This window comes from Strongylocentrotus purpuratus, unplaced genomic scaffold (assembly GCF_000002235.5).
Source record: "Strongylocentrotus purpuratus isolate Spur 01 unplaced genomic scaffold, Spur_5.0 spur5_scaffold_11, whole genome shotgun sequence".
NCBI classification, from domain to species: Eukaryota; Metazoa; Echinodermata; class Echinoidea; order Camarodonta; family Strongylocentrotidae; genus Strongylocentrotus; species Strongylocentrotus purpuratus.
The window spans coordinates 5,853,899-5,872,610 of NW_022145596.1; the positions used below are offsets into that span (position 1 = coordinate 5,853,899).

The following is an 18,712-nucleotide window of genomic DNA, read 5'->3' on the forward strand; positions in this document are numbered from 1 at the left end:
ATATGTAAGTATTATGAGATTTAGTTGAGAAACAGATATTTCAGCCCTTTTATCCATTTAAATGTAATTTGAAAAGTGAAATCTTATAATTCTTTTGAAGATTGACTTGTAAAGTATGCTGCAGAATTAAGAAAATGGGGACAAGAACAACAACAAAAAACATTGTGAGATTTGTTAGAAACACAAAGAGGATACAGGGTTAGTGAGACAAAAATGAAATTATGTAAAATATGATGAGGGAAACTTTACAAAAGACAGCAAGAGAGAGGGAGAGAGAGGGAGAGAGAGAGGGAGAGAGAGAGAGGGGGAGGGGGTGAGTGGGGTGATGAAGAGAAACATAGAAAGCTTGCATACCTGTTTCAACTACTAGTATACTTTACATAATTACAAATCTAGCTCGGGGAAATTACTAGGAAGCTTGATGGCTTTGTGGATGACACAGGATTCCACAGGGTAAGGTGAGGAAAACAGAAACAACACAGGACAAAGGACACATGACATCTTGGAAAATAGGAATGAAAATGTGCCATAGGGGATATGGAAGGAAAGAGTTGAATGCTCTAGCTATGTTCACAGGGGACCGCCGTAGATTTTAACTTAAAGTTTGCGAAACCTTGAAGTGATTATCAATGATCCATTGATAATGACAAGGTTCACAAGGGACCCAAACAATGAGTATTCAAAGTTAACAAGCCGGAAAAGGTATTCTTTTAAAATTCATTGAAACTACAAGCTAGCGTAACCTTCACGCTGATTGCGTCCACATGGCACATAACTGATCGCTGTGTGAACATGGCTCCTAATAGACATGGAAAATGAGAAGCCCATAAGGCATGCATACATACACCATGTAGAGGTCCAATTACCTGCAATGTAGCTATCTTTAATAATACACACTGATGTGATACTAACATGAATTAAAGAGATCTGAGGTATACTAGCTATGTGCCTATTTCTCTATTACATGTTCATCTGTTGCACTTACATTAACCTCTGACAATTTTTTCATGCATCAAGTAAAATATTGCAATATTTCCATACACATGGCAATTAAAACATTTGCACTCCCCCCCCCCCCCCCCCCAATCACTGGTGCAATGATATTAATATGTGACACAAACCTATTCACTGCCATTTTGGATAGCAGTTCATCTGCCAAACCAGGGTATTTCCATAAAATTTGGGCAGCACTATACTGCTGATGAAGAAAATATTGTCACAGGTAGCCCACAGCATATGTATTATGAAGATCGTCTAGAATCCCAATACTACAAAACAATATTTGAAATCAGACAAATTTGGATATCATATTGCCGTCTGATGCCGTGAAATTAACTTCCATAGATCAGGAATTCTTGGAATAAACAGTTGTTATAGTTTCTGCTCATTCCTTAATGTCTTGTAAGGTATGAATATAAAATCTAATTTCATGATATGATTTTTCTCCTTCCTTTTCTCTCTCTCTCTCTCTCTCTCTCTCTCTCTTGTCCTAGCTTCTTTAACCTCCCCCTCTCTATCTCTCTCTCTCTCTTTTTGTTCATCTAAAATCTCAATATCTTGCCTTTCCCTGTTCCTATTACCTGCCATCTCAGTCGAGAAATACATGAACTCAACAATTCTAAAGATCAAGTCTGCATCCCCCCTGCCTATATCTCCGTCTTTATCTCTCTCTATTTCCTAAAATATATGCACACATCTTGTGCAAATCTCATATTGATATTAAATTACTACCAATTTAAAAAACTTAAACTAAACGAAAGTAAGAACACCAGCAAATCAGGGAAATATTAATGAAACATTTACTTTGTTAAAAAATGATGAAATCAAAATCCAAAGTACAGTTTCTACCCTCTTACTTTAAATACTAGATAAAACTCCTTGTTTGGTTCCAAACGAGACGATGAGGAGTATTCTAAAGAAGAAGATAATTTGCTTCCCTGTGATTAATGACTCTCCCTGAATACATGTATTCTCATCACACATTACATGGTCGTGCAGTGCATCGGGTCAAATCGCTTCATTTCGTCAGGGAGATCCCTCCCATCTCCCTTATTTCATCTAGCCAATTCTACCTCTCGAGTCTTATCTATCATTATAGTCTCTCAACAAAGACTCTTCTCATGCTTTAGCATGCTACATATTAATGGAGACTACACAGAAGGGTGCATTTATTTCTACATTTACATACATGGATTAAAAATCAGTCTGGGATACAACAAATGCTACAATATGCTTCTCCGCTTGCCCCCCCCCCCCCCCACTCTCTCTCTCTCTCTCTCTCTTTGCTTAAAGAATAAATATATCACTCTAAAGGTCTGTTTTCATCAGCTCGAGATTGCCAAATAACCCGCTTATTTCAACTATACCGATCGCATATTATCCAGCTAATTTGTTTCTTATATTTGGATATTTGTTCGAGATAATCATCACAAGATATCCTGTGCTAGTTTGCAAAATATCCTGCTATTTGTCCGGTGCGTCTTCACCAGCCCGAAGACTCGCACTATGAGCGAACCCTGAGCAAAATATCTCGAGCTAATTTTTTTACCTTGAGTTTTGAGGTTGAGTCTTGAGCTGATAAAGACGCAATTTGTAACTTCGGGCTATTTCCCAAATCAGAAAATTCAGGCTATTTGGCAATCTCCAGCTGATGAAGAGTAGACATACCTAAAGTGATCTTTCTCACAGAACCGATAATTACAGAATTTTCAAAATGTCTCCATAGGAATTGAAAACCAATCATATTTATACCATTCATTACCACTGCCTTGTGCAGCACAGGTCAAAGACAAGCCAGGACATTATGATAATTTGTATACCAGTATTATCTTTATTCTCTTTATAGAATTTTTTGTTTTGTTTAATCAATGTTTATATCGAAGTGCAGGGGCAGACTGGTTTATCTAGATGTATTCATACTTCCAAATATCAACAATTTTTTTTCTTTCTTGGTCTTATATCAGACAAACTTAGTTAGTACATTTTATTTTCTAGTCCCTCCTTCCCTTTTACAATAACATGTATGTATCCTGCACATACGCTAAATATTAATCAGTTTTATAATGGACAAACACCTGCATTTCTCATAATCAATAGCGATCAACAGCAGCTGTTAAATGAATTAATAGCAGTCTGCACCAAATAGGCGATCTAAATGTAAGATTTATTGACTACGAGTAATGTTGTGGTGTGTGGTGAGAGCATGAATCCCTTGGAAGATGGGTGCAATGTCCTATGATAAAAATAGATCCTTCTGCTCTCATCACAAAACCAGTCTACGTCCATTTCTGCACCATTCTAAATTGCCAGAAGGAATCTTGATCTTGTTTCAAGTCTGTCAGTATTGACTTACAAGATATTGCATCTATCCTAAACATTAGCATCCTTATCCTCGTGTTAAAGAAGATGGATTTCCCCCTTGGAGGCTCACATACAATTGATAGGAAATTATCGCGAAACCCATTTCTAAGGCTATCTCATCTTGTAAGAGATTAAACAAAGCAATTATACTTGATAAATCAAGTAATAGAAACTGCAGTTTGAAATTGCAATGAATTTTTGTCAAAATATATGCTACACAAATCGTCCTTGTTTTCACGAAGTGACGGTAGTGAGGAAAATCGTCACGCAAAGTGAATGCAATTTTTTTTCACTACCGTCACTTTGTGAAAACAGGGAAGAAATAATCTCCTTGTGCTACTTTTGTTTATCATTGTATAGATATACCAAAGGCTTCAAGATTATTTAACTGTATCCGGTGCAAGATTAATCTATTCTGGTGTTAAAAGGGTCGCCAAGGAACTAATCATGACTGAAAATGAGTGATTTACAAAGCCATTGTGCTTCACAAAGCAATCCTTCTGTTAGTTGGCATATTTTGCAACAAGCAACCATGCAGAGAGGCAAAGAAAGCATCTAAAGTGTTAAAATATGCTTTTGCATTAAAAAATCAATCTATAGATGATATTTTGCAGTAAATTATATAAGAATATTGTTTGTTTTTCCTCCCTCCCTCTCCCATCCCTCTGTCTCTGTCTCTGTCTCTCCCTCTCCCCCTCTTTCTCTCGACCTATCTATCCCTCTCCCCCTCTCAAGCTCCCCCTCCCAAGCTCCCCCTCCCCCTTCTCCCTTTGACTCTGTCTCTCTCTGTCTGTCTGTCTCTCTCTCTCTCTCTCTCTCTTAATTCTTATATAAATATCCTTGCAAACAGTCTTCAGGCACACTGATCTGTTGGGAGCCACAAGGGCGATCCCTTTTATATCCCTTTACAGAGAGTCAATGCTCCATGTAAGATAATATGAAGCCCTTTTGGCTCTCGGCAGCCGATATCATAGAAACCTTTACCAAGAAGGTTAACCTTCTAAACTACCGGCGATGATGCTCTAGAGCAACATGTGGGACATGAAGGCTAATACGGATGGCCTCAGGTCAATGCTTCACTTTATCAAGACGAGTTAGACCGTAACGAATATAACTGTGCTATAGGTAGATTGGTCTTCACATAATTACAGAGGGAGCAGCAAACAAAGAAAAAAAACTGTTATACTATGAATAGGATGCTGTTCTAAAAAGCACTCATATCCCTCAGTTATCTTAAAGAGGTAGATATACTGTGGGTTCTTTTTAATTCATGCTTTAAAACATAAACTGTTTGTGAAGTTATCAGGGTTAATTCATGTCTTTCTATCAAAGTTGAAACCCTGAAAACTATACCTACCTATCATTAAGTTACTCCAGCATGAAAAGTATCGCTGATATTCAACAACAAAACAAAACAACAAATCAAAAATGATTTTGTGACACTTCCTAGGGGTAATCATATTTGATGAATTAGCCAAGAATAGGTAATACTCTCTCACTCAAAAAAAAACTATGCTCAACGTGAACATTTTCCAAAAACAACAGTTGCATTATCACATGAATTCAATGACCTATTACACAAAAACCTACACTGTGAGGCAAACCAAACACACATCTTAAAATAGGAAATTTCTTCTAATAAGCATACTTGTAAAATTGAAAATAACGATAAGGATTATATTCTACCTTTTACCAGAACTCCACATTCTCATTAGGAGAGTTCTATACACCTAATAAACTAATGCATTTTCTTTCTTTAGTTCATCAACACCATGAATCAAACCAGGACAATGGCTTCCCCTCTCTGTACGCATTAAACCATCATGTTTATTCAGAGTAGGCTTCCTTCCCTACAGCATCCACTATATGCCTGCAGGCATATAGTCTGCACACAAAGACTAATCAATTTCCTTGCCTTGCATCCCCTTGTGATTCAGGCCATTCCTTCCATCTACCAGTGAGTAATCAATCGCACTACTTGTTGCATCCAGCCCAGCCGCTTCGTGGAAAACATCACCCCAGCATGATCACCATCATTAACTCACCGGAAATGACTCTGCATCCAGCACAACAAACGCGACTGGAAATAGCAATCCCATTAAGATAATTAGACATAGAAGGGAGCTACACACGACTTGTTTGCATAACCAGGTCAGTCAACTGTTAACCTGTGATATAAAAAGCAGGTCGATAGGCATCCACTTTTTTTTTTTACTCATCACTCATTTCTAAATTCATATCACTATTACAAAAAAGGTTGGATGATGTGTTTACCAATTTATATTCAATCTATTTAACAATATCCTTTTTTCTGAGTAAATGTAACTCTGTTTCTGTTTGTCGCGGATACAAGCAATATCTCTGATTTAGTTGGGAGAACATATCCTCTATGAAAGCAAGAAGGTTGTTAAATAATAGCACTTTACAGGTTTACAAAGAGTAAATGTCCTTCTGGCTCTCAGCATACCGATTCCATACTATCTGTAGTAGATGTGAACACACTAGCATACAATGGCATGGCTTCCATGAAGCTGAAGGGGAGGGACGTGTGTGTGTGTGTGTGTGGGGGGGGGGGGAGGGGGTTATAGTTGAGTAGTTATGAAACAGAAACATGGTCATAATCTTTCAATCAAAGATGATGATGAATCACTCTAAGAGAACATAAAAGGGGAAGTCCATCCTGATAGTTTTTATATAGACGCAGAAAAAAAATGATAGAAACCGGTCTGTGAAAAATTGAGCAAAATCTGATTAAAAATAAGAAAGGTATTTCAAACAACAATAACAAAAAGCAACCAAATCCTATGGTAACTGTTGCTATACAGAACTACACAAACCTGCTTCAAGAGGTTTGCAAAGACTCGAAGGAAAAATCAAATTAAGGCAATTTCAATGGATGAAAGACTCAATCTGCTCTTCCTCAAGTTCCTCCAATGCAGTATTATTAATTCTCTTGAGGCTTTTAACCTGAATTACCAAACCATTATCAATGCTGGCTAGGCTATTACCTGTCTCAAATAATTAGAGCTCTAGACTTAGGCTCTCATCATCAATGAAGATAGTGGAAAATCATTAATCTCCTACTCATACAATTTTATACCCTTCCTTCCAGATCCTGCTCAAGTGGAAATTGCAGGGTCAGGCTCGATTAGGTAATGTTCATTTTCCTATGACCATTATCCAGATCAATGGATATCCATCAGTCATTTATAATTAGGAGTCATTAGATGTTTCATTATTGTTTTCCAGGAAAAGAGGAACGTCATAATCTCCTCACTCATTGCTAGCCATTAATAGCCAAACTTCAAAATCCACTCCTTAAATATTTTGTAATGTATGTTAGTAGTTCCATGTCACGATTCTCTATTCAAAATATGAGCTACTAACATTATTTCTGTAAAGATATTTTGCAAGTTTAAATACACTCTTAAACTAACAGAGAAGCATCTTAATGTTTACATTTGTGTTATATGTTTTTTGTTTTTTGTTTCTTTTTATTTATTTTTTTTTTTTTTTTTTTCCTTTGCTTTACATTATGCTATGAATGCTTTGGGAACTATGCGTGTACATGGCCTAGGGGCTTTATTTATGTAGTTCCCCATTTCATTTCTAAATTTGTTTATGAATAATTTTGTATCTTTTGTATCAATGTAATTTTTAATCGAGAATGAAATAAATGCGAATTCAATTCAATTCAATGTAACAGACTCAACAAACCCATATGCACTCTCATAAAACAGGGCCTGCACAAATCCGACTTGGTGGTGTGCCATGTGCAACGTTTTATGTTAGTCAAAAAAGTTACCAGCAACTCACTTCTTGGTTATTCTCAATGCTTCCCAACAGTTAGCCCATAGAACGAGGGGTGAAGTTTTTTTAGGTTGGAAAAAATGGTGCTACAAAATAAAACACTCAGCTCAAGAATATAGTTCAGATCATATTTCTCTAGATCTTATAACACACTAATAAGTAGTATGCTTTCAGAAGTTTGTTGCTCATAGCTACTTTTTCACCCCTACTTGCCAGTTAGTCACCTGTAAAATGCTTTTTATCTTTTGCAGCCTATATTTCAACGAAATGTTAGGTTACTTAACCCAACACAGATAGCGTTTTCCAAGTAAGTACTTCAAACGTGATTACGTGAGTGATCGTTACAAGCTTGAACGAGCACTGCAATCATTTTTACTGAAGCAATATTCTCAAAGGGAATGCACATGTCATATCAAATGCACGCTGCTAACTAAAGACAAATTAAATGAAAGGGGACCGCTCAACAAGACACTTGATACTAAAGGGATACTTAACTAACAATCTGCTCGAACATAAACCCTAAATAATATTGTAGAAAGGAGAAATAAATGCGATAAACATTCTCCAAGGCTCCCTCCTTCAAGAAATAATTTCCCTGCATGATTAAAATTCTAGGAAAGAAGCTTGTCCTATAAGCCTCTTGAAGCTTGGGTTACATCTTCGAAGGCCAAGTTGTTAAGTAAAAAGCAAGGGAAAGAGTCTCATGTTTATTATTTACAGGCCTTAAGGGCTATGGAGTATAGCAACAAGATGTTCAGAACAGAAAAGCTATAATTAATTTCTGTCTCAACAAAGCTATACCAGACTGTAGTGGAATATGTATTTTTCCATTAGTAGTTAATTTGTACCAACATGATAACGCTGGTGCGTCAAACAACTAGAAAGGCTTTATTAAAAAAGTTTGAAAATATTCTAGCTTAATAATTCTTTTATTTCCTTCATAATTACAAGATATCGGTACATCATTCCCTGTACATCAACTTTTTACAATCAAAGAAAAATATAAAAAATAAAGTATTAATGGGAAAACCACAGGAAATTTCAGCAATTATTAATGTCATAATGCTTTCAAAAGATTACAAACTTCACTATACATTTCTTCTATAACAAAGTGTAGCAGTAACGACTTGCTTTGCCATCACATCAATAATTACCCTGAGAGAAAAAAAAAACATATTTAGAATTCTTTTTCTTGTTTCACTACACTGTTCAACTCTTCACAAACATCCTCTGTAGGACAAACACATTTTCTACCCATTTTCATTTTCATGATTATAAAAAAGAGAGTGGGGGGGGGTAATTAGGCTCTTAATACATCAAGTAAAACTGAAACTAATGAAAGTAGGATATGCATAAGTTGCTACCAAGAGCAAAAAAAAAATCTAGGCCCTGTCTTATAAAGAGTTGCGATTGACCCAAATCCATCACAAGTCCTCTAATCAATAGCAAGTTTGCAGACTCCTATCTCTTATGTACATAGTTGCGATTGATATCAATCGTAAATAAGTTGTGAATAATATCAACTCTTTATAAGATGGGGCCCTGGATTGCATTTTCATCAAACTATAAGCCTCAAGATGTTCAGAACAGAAAAGCTATAATTAATTTCTGTCTCAACAAAGCTATACCAGACTGTAGTGGAATATGTATTTTTCCATTAGTAGTTAATTTGTACCAACATGATAACGCTGGTGCGTCAAAATTCTATGGACCAGACCAAAAACTATATTGTAATTGTGGAAATCAAACTTTTTTCTAAATAACATTACATAACAGGATTGAATAACTACAATCCCTTGTGATCTTAAAAAGTGAAAAGACAATCTTCCCATCCACAATAAGAGAAGAAGATGAACAAAACAAAAATAGTGTACACAATAGTAGGGGTTGATTTTGTAACGGTATGCTTTCGGTATGTCATTCATTTTAAAAATCAATCAACCCTGACCTAATACACATATGGCTGTACATACAGTATCCCACCACGGACAAATGTCCAGCTGTCTACTTAATTACTTTTGGGATTAATATGGCTTTCATCCTTGTCATGTATGCCCAATGTATTTAATTTGCATTGTTTTTAATACACTTCCTCTGTTCTGAGGCGGAAGGGTGTCAACTCTCTGATAAAATATATGAGTTTACGCCCCTCTGGCACCAAACAGATAAAAGATAAAGAAAGATAACAGATCTGCGATTCTAATCATGGATGCATTAATCAGTAATGTGCAGAAAAACAGATCAATCTGGCTGTGAAGGTACACATGAACAAGTAGTCTGCTACATTGGGTATTAATCTGATAAAAATGATCTGTTTCCCCATGCCATTGATTTTCATTACCACGTATTCTTTTGAATGTTGATTAAGGAATTGTTTAAAATTACTTCTGAAAGAGTGCACATTCAGATTGTATTTGTTTCATTATAAGAGAACAAAATATAATATTAGAAATGCAAACAATATAAAAATGACTATATTTTAATCTAGCATTACACCCTTTGTAAACAAGAAAGATTCCCCCTCCTTCAATTTCGCTCCCCAAAATTATAAAGTATCAAAACAATTAAAATCTCAGACATACCGTATTTGCCGGCGTAAAGGCGGCAGTATTTTTGGAAGAGAAAATATATAAAAAGTTGGGTGCGGCCTTTACGGCAAAAGAAAAAAAAAAAAAAAAATGAAAGTCAAAACCAGCACGAATTTGCACATATGGGACTACGAACGGTAAAATAACTATACCACTATGGTACAGGACATTTCCACACATCTTACCGACAATTTTATCTTGCATTGTTGACATGAAGACAAAAATAAACTTCCAAAAACAACATCTGCCGATATATCTTGATCTAAGTTCGTGCCAATGCATTGCAAAAGTAAAAGAAGGGCCCGTTTAATGGAGCTGCCGCGAGGCATCCAGCACGCGAAGTTGCCATTTCCAATCCATTACAATGTATACATCAGAGAAAACTGCAGTGTCTGGCATCAGTGGGGGGTGGCCGAGCGGTCTAAGGCGGTGATTATAGTCACATCAACATTTGTACGCAAGAGATCGAATCCCGTCTTCGACAAAAGTTTTGTTTTTTTTAACGTCAAAATCGGGGGTGCGGCCTATGCGGCGCTGCGACATTATCGTCGGCAAATACGGTACATGTAAAATTTAACCCCTTAAAAAAAAAAAAACATAACCAACCCTACAAATTTCAATAAAATATATTTGCTATCGCGATCACATTAGCGCGATATTGTGATTTTTTTTTTGCTATCGCTATCGTGTAACTCCAGTTTTGCTTATTTGCTACTATATTGCTTCTTTTGTGCGGATTTGGGCGTATTTTTTCTTGAGACACAGATGTTGTTTTCATGCAGGTGCAAACTTGGCAAATATAATATACCATTTCCCAAGATAAAAAAATATAATGATAAAATTGACCCACCTACCCTACTTTTCTATGGCCCGTTACTCCCATACAACGTTTTTTTTACCCAACTGAAGGGTTCCTGTCTATGAAAGCATTCAGCAGTCAATGAAGTAGGTCAAGAAAGTACATAAACAAATATAGAAGCCAGATTTCTATACACAACCCTGTGGTTAAAAGTCAAGTTAATGGCCCACTTCTCAGCAATATCCCAGAATCTGTATTATCTGCCCTACTGGTCCCAAATAATGATTTACTTTTATAAACCTCAATATTTTGATTACCCAGCTTATGCATGGGTGGATGAAGCTGCACAGTTAAGATTTCACCTCCAAGTTTACAGAATCTTTTAAATTAAGAAAAATTAAAAGAATTCTCCTCTTTTTCTGATTTTATGTGATTCATTTTGATTGTTTTGTTTTATTGTTGTTTGTTCAAAAAAGTGTTCCTTGAACTACAACCCACTTTCAAACTCAAAGACAGCCTAAACAAAACATACTGTAGCACAATTTAAACATGGGGCAGCTAACTGCCAGAAGCATTCAAAGGTTGCAGATCTCTATTTAGGTTTTTAGGGGACTGTTGTCTGTATCATTCATAAACAAATTTCGAAATGAAAATTCTCCACACACAAAAAAATAAAATTGCATGACGTTGTGGTTCAACAACAAATCAGAGTGGTCATGAACTATGGCATATAGTCTTGCAGGCCATTCAATAAAATCAGGGGCAAGGACTTGACTGCATATATACAAAGACAAGCTGAAAGAAAAGGGGGAAAATAAAATTGAATTTACAAGAAAGGTTTACTTTTGACTGTAATATATAAGTAGGTCACTTTGAAAATGAAGTAAAACATTTTGTCCTCGGTGAGAACAGAGATAGAGATAATGGCCTGAAATTGGTGTCCTTCAGAACACTATCCCACAGTGAGTTCTTAGTATGGTCAAGGCTGATTGCTTTATAATTCCCAATTTAAAATATTAAACAAGGGATTTAATAATATTAATAACAAGATCAGTGCTATTCCACATACAATTTTCATAAACTTTTTTGTTTTAAGTACATTGTGTAGAAGCAGCAGTGATAAATTATTGTTTTAAATAGTGGGGTTAAAAGTACTTGTAATAGTGGTAGAGGTAGTGGTAAGAGCAGGAAGAGTCATTGCCATTACCATCCTCGTAGTAGCAGGGGTAGTTGTAGAAGTATGAGGAGGAGGAGGACTATCATGAGGAGGAGGAGCCGAGGAGGAGGAGCAGTAGTAGAAGGAGGAGGAGGAGCAGTAGTAGTAGTAGTAGTATTGGCAGTAGTAGTAGTAGCAGTAGCAGTAGTCATCGCTGTAGCAGTTACAGTTACATTTGAGAGTAATACATCATTGTAGTATGACATACAGCCTTTTCACACACAGCTAAAATTCATCGTATCTAGAGATGATTAGTATAAACGTGTTTAAAGATAAACTTGAGTTCTGGTAAAAAAAGAAAATGAATTCTCACAGAATCTAACGAAACTTACACTGAATGTTCAAGATTACAAATAAATGTCATGTGCCAAACAATTTTTTAAAGTAAATGTATACTGGCTGAGTAATGAGCATAGAAAGATAAGGAAATCAGGGTAGTACTAGCCCCGACACCATGTGTGTTGTCCCATATACATCTTTCTGTGTAAGTGATTGTTACTTTACCAAGACTCTGCCAAATTTATGATGATTTTGATGACTCCAGAACCTTGCATTACACACTATTACTTACATGCTATATGATCAACTTTTCTGATCCATTCCACACCTTTTCTTGCACAATGCAATCGCATTACCAGAACTCAAGTTTTAAACATGTTTATACAAAATTTTCCCAGTGTGAACATCGTTTATACGATGTTGGGATAGATACAAAGTCGCGATCCATACGCCCCTTAAAGCAGGCTGCAGATACGAAGTTCGTATCTAGAGAGCTTGACATTTTGTGTGTGAAAGGTTATTCGTGTTTAAACGTGTTTCAGACGTGTTTAAACTGGATGGAGCGTGCGCTTTGATTTGATTGATTGATTGATATGACACGACCTTCAATGCGCAATGGCACTACTGCGCATTTTACGAGCAGTAGTTAATCACAAAACGATTAACGATCGCACCGAAATTTCTGTGTGTGAATGATGTCGTATGTTCAGGTGATTAGTTTAAACACGTTTATACTAATCATGTTTATAGAATTTTAGCTGTGTGTGAAAAGGCTGATATACCGGTACATGCATTATAGTAGTACTGGTAGCTGTTGTAATCAACAAAGCAGAAGTATTTCATGCACTAACAAGTCCACTTTAGCAAAGAGAGGATACCTTGCCTACGTGTAATCCTTTTGAGTAATGGCAATAACCAAAGCCATGCAGGATAAACAAAAATTAAAGGCAGCACAGTATTCATGCTTCACAGAACAGTAATGGTATCCAATTACTACACCAGACCATTCTCCTACCAGACACTATTCACCGTCAAGCTTGATTGAATTTTATTACCCTCTATACAAACTTGCACCAAACATCAAGCCCAAACCTTTTCTTTTCATACATATTATTAATTTTTTTACAGGGCCTGTACCTCAAATATAATAATGCAAATGTTGTTTTTCTGTATAGACAACCAGTTTGGTCTGCAAGGAGTCCTAACCCTAACCCTAACCCAATGAAAGAGCCAGAGTCTACTAATCACCTGGGCCGGTATTAAATTCAATACATAAGTAAGAAATTTACTAAGTAAATGGCTAAGCTAAGTAATTTACTTATCTCGTATTCAAATCGCATTTTAGACTTTTACTTACGTGAGACAAAATCTAAGTAAAATATTTACTGATAAGCATTGTGACGTCACACCGTCAATCAAAAGTAATGTGCAATTGATCCATTGCAATAAATGCGTGCTGATATATTTGTGCGCAGGTTATAATACTGCGTAAGAAAACCACATGCCTGCCAAACAAGGCCTCCAAATAATTGGTATGGAGTTGGCTTAGATTCAGAGTAAAATACTTAACCAAAAGTGTGAATTGAATACCAAAATTGGCTAAGTATTTTTTCTAAGCCAAATACTAAGTAAAAAGCTTAAATTTTGTACTTAAGTATTGAATTGAATACCGGCCCTGGATACTGCACAATACTATTATGGGACATGTAAACAACCACGCCCCTTCCCTCTAAAAGGAGAAAAGTTGTTAACTGTGTGTAAACACCGTTTGCTTCTTATTCATCATACATATATATGTAATTTATGTGCATGAGTTTCTGAATGTTTTTCTTCACATGTGTTTTCTCTATGAAAGGCTGTATTATATAGAGATTCAATTTCAATTTGGCTTAAACAACATCCATCCTTCAATATATCATTTCCGGTTTCTTGGTTAAGCAAGCATAAAAAACAACTTTAGTATTCGATTCAAAATTTAATCTTATTTAGGAATACCTTGACATTTAATATTCTATGGAATTCCAGATGACCACTGCCATTCAATCTCACTTGAAAAGGCTTCAGTGTGTGGGCAGCTTTGGGGGACGATTTCAACAAACAAGATCAAAATAGGCCTCACCTTTTAAACTAGAAAAATTTCAATGACATGAAGGATAAATCAAATTTTCAATAAAAAAATATATTGTCTACTGAGAGGCAGAGGGTCATTGAATCAGATGCAATACTCTTCTGATTCTCAATGATAGTACATGTAGTTCACGGTTTATATTAACTATCCATCATAGCGTTTCACTTATATCCTACATGAAAATAGCTTGTAATAGTTTTTATACAGACTATTTCGCTCTCTCTTTGAATCGATCAAAATTTATTTTCTCAAATGTAAACATGCATTCTACAGTAACATGTCTACAAATTACATTCTATTTCTTTTGTGAATGAAGTATTGTTGAGTGATAAAGTACTAAAAATGTCAGAAAGATGTTGTTTGATAATGTGACACTTAAAAAAGTAAAATTATCATATCGTTAAGAGTGGAATATGGAAAAAAGAACATGTGAATTATTCCATAATATATATGGCTTGTTTTTCAATATTGCATTATAACATATTTTTCTAATAGACAAGTTATGAAAATATACTTTATAAAAGATTATATGCAGAAAAAGTTTACAAGGAAACTTACTTTGAATATGACTTGATACCATTATCAGACACAGAAATACATTTGTCTTAATTGAAGATACAATTTGCAACAGACATATACATGTATCCATTTCTTTAAAAAATGTACAAGTACATAAAGTAATATACATTATTAGATTTATCCTTTAGACAATTTGAAAATTACCTTTGAAGAAAAAAATGTATGGAAAAGTTCTAGATTGATAATAATAATATTTCCATGAAAAGTCACGATTGCCATGCTTTCATCTGATCGGTGATTCAATCTATGGTGATAAAGACCAGACAAACAGAAGGCTTGATTACAAAACCTATCTCACGGCCAACTTTCTGCTATGGGTCAAGATTTATAAACATGTCACGATTTGTAAACACAAAACCACTCGTACCGCATCTGACACCTAAATATTCCTTCGGGAAATTTATTACGGAGCCATCGCACCTCACATGTAAATTGAAAAACAGAAATAAAAGTCATTCAATTACAAAATTACGGGGTAGAATGAGATGAAGAGATATCACGCCCCAGGCAGAAGAGACAAATTGTGAGAAAAAGAAAAGAAAGATTAAAAAGATAATAATACAGATAAAAAGGAAGCAAATAAAAGGGAACATATCAAAGAAAAGCATGAAAAAACCATACGATGAGATGACAGACAGACAAATAACAGAAAAAGAGCTAAAGAGAATGATGCTGAGTATTTATTGATCGATATGCTTCTATGCCGGGTATTATGTGCATCTAAAAAAAAAAAAAAAAAAGCAATACAGTTTACACAAGAGGAAAAGTGAGAAAAATAGCCAACAAGCACAGATACGAGATATTGAAAAACCTGAACTTTGCCAAATCTTGTAAAAGTAGTAAAAATAAATATTGTGATTTCTTTTGGAGACATGGAACTTTCATAAATATGAACTATCTGTTGTTGTTTTTTAAATTGCTACTGAAGTCGCTTATTTTACAGTATGAACCAGAGGCAAACATAAATTTACAGCTAGCAGTATTTTAATTGAATTTCTTTATATACTGAGGTGTGATATATATTCTGATGCACAAATGGATAAGACAGGTCTGTCGAGGGAAACATTACCATCAACTTACTATATACCGGTATACCTTTTCACATCTACAATGACCTCATCTACATTCAGGGATATTCAGGGATGAGTTTAAAAACCCTAGACATTTGTGGATCTCAATTGTATGAACTCACAAAACCAAACAGTCTGGGTCCTTTGTAGGCAAATAATGAACAATGCCATTATGCTGTATTATTAAGTTCCAAGAAAGAGAGACTTGACACAATTTACTGGACACTGAAGCAAAACACATGCAAAGAGATAGCTATTTACACACCAATTTCAGCTGGTATACAGTATCTGTTATAACTAAGATTTCAACTGTATACAAAAATGAACACAAATATAATTTTGTTCTTTTTTTTCTTAACTGTGTTCGTAATCATTGGATAATCTTATTTTTGTGATTCTGGGTAGTCGCTGGTTATTTTATAAAATCAAAAATGTCATATTATTTAATATCCATGTCATATGTCATGTCTTGCCTATTTCATTGTTATTTTGTATGTTATCATGTATATACAGGACCAATGTAAAAACAGCTTTGGCTGATATTGTCATCCTGTATGAACATATTAAAATAAATAAATAAATAAACAACATGGCTCTGTGGTCATACAAACACATCAACCTATATGCACAAGCCATATAGGTTAATTCTTTTCACAATTTTTGATCACATAGAATGAATAAGCATAAAAGATTCTGTCAAATAACAAACTCATCCGTTTGTACTGGATTCATGAAACATTCAAATAATTGTGGAAGTTTTTTTTCTGAGCTATGTTTTTGGTACCATACTGCCTTCCTGAGGTTAAAGATGTGTCTGAATTTTCATGATGATTTCTTACTCTTGAAAATGCATGAAATTACCTTTAACACCACTTTCAGGCATGGAGCAGTAAACCGCTTTAAACAATATCAGATAACAGATAAGTATTGGGCTTACACTTCCGTATCTTATAGTATTCATTGTTTGATCGTTTCCTATGTTGCGAGACCCTCCCCTCATAAGCAAAAAAATACCTCTCGCCATTTGGTTTCATGCAAGTTTTTCAGCCTTTTACTCTTGCCATTTACCTATATATCCAACTTTGCAAGGGCTTTTATCACATCATGACTGTCTACACCGCATCTCACCGCCTAGATATTGATAATTGAGCTATCTGTCTGTACGCTAGCCGGCACCGTTCTTATCATCGATGATGCAATGGCGGAGGAACGCTTGTGACATTTCTCTCCTCCTGTCAGGTGTGAGGGTTCTCACCTCCTTCAAGGATGATGGAACACATACATACCAAGGAAGAGTTCCATCCCCGCAGACAATGAATCTTATATCTTCCTTCTATCTCTTTTTTTTCTCTTACATGATTGATTTTGTGTATCATTGACGCAAGCGCTAGATTGATCAATCATTCTATATCTACATCCCTTAATCTTCCGGTGTTCTCTATTTCTAGCTTCCTCTCCCTGTATTGCTCTATTTTTTATATTTTTCTCTCATCTTTCTCATCAATGTTTTCTCAATCTTGATTCCTCCTTTATCTTTGTCTCCATCTTCCTCTAATCACTATATTCTTTCTCAATACTATTATTACCGTTCTCTTCTCTGTACAGTTCCAGGCTCTTCTCATGACCCTTCTCTTCCTTCATTTCATTCTTAATATACCCCCTCTCTCTCTCTCTCTCTCTCTCTCTGTCTTCCCATCTCTCTCACTCTTCAAGTTCAAGTTCACCTATCCTGCCATCACCTTTTCATGCTGTTTCTCTTTAGTCTTTGATGCTTTATCAAACAAATCTGCAAATGTCAAATCTGACAAGAAGTTGATATCAACTGGAATATACTTGACAGAATGGAAGGCTTAATGGACCTATCTAATCAACTCAGTGATCAAGATAGAGTAGTTCCTTCACAAAGGTAACCAACAACAATTGGACATGAACATTACCTGTACTTAGACAACCTTTATATGAACTCTTAACATTTTCATCTAATTCGAATACATAGAAGTTGGAGTCAACTTTGGCAGACTGATAAATGGGATGAAAATTTGAGTACACTAAAGGCTACAGTGCAATGTTTGTGTTCAAGATGGCTGTTAGACGTTAGAAATGTCATATGTTCTCCTGATATTTGTTTTTTCTGACAGAAACCCCCACATAATTCTTTGCCATCATCAATTTACATGTACGTCATAATGCCAAATTGTAGCTGTTAGCCAATCTATTGCTTCTTAATGAGACAGTGATGTGTCTAATCAAAGGTTAATTACATCATCATAGAATCAGTGGAAATTATGCAGGAACAATGAGTGATTAAGCTCTGGAATGCTCAGAAAGAGATCTCTATAAAAAGAGCTACAATGGACTGCATACAGACAGCTCAATTATCAATATCTAGGCGGTGAGATGCGTTGTAGACAGTCATGATGTGATAAAAGCCCTTACAAATTTGGATATAGATAAATGGCAAGAGTAAAAGGGCGAAAAACTTGCATGAAACCAAATGGCAAGCAGATTTTTTTTTCTTGACGGAAGGGTCTCAAAAGTTTTTTTAAAAATATATATATAATATTATCATGAAAAACACTTTGATAAAGTATAAACAAAAAACATTTTATACGGTATAGAATGAAGATAACACCATGTTTCTATAAGCAATGCATCACATTTGGCTCACATCAGACTGAGAGGAATTCCCAATTATACTGGCAAGAATTCACAAAGGAGGTTTAAACCATCATGTACATAACCCATGGTTAAAAATAAGTGCAAAATAAGCGTACCTTGCCTTGCGCGCGCTAATATTGGACCTCTAATGCTATTTTCTAGTCTGTACGATCGATGTTTATACAATGATTATTTATACAAGTTTTGTATAAATTTCTAATTGTC

At 35.4% G+C, this 18,712-nt stretch overlaps 1 protein-coding gene across 1 annotated transcript in view; it reads right to left on the reverse strand.

The window, feature by feature from the left end:
* Nucleotides 1-18,712, reverse strand: part of LOC580052 — a 54,439-nt gene that overhangs the window by 15,647 nt on the left and 20,080 nt on the right. The window lies entirely within an intron of this gene.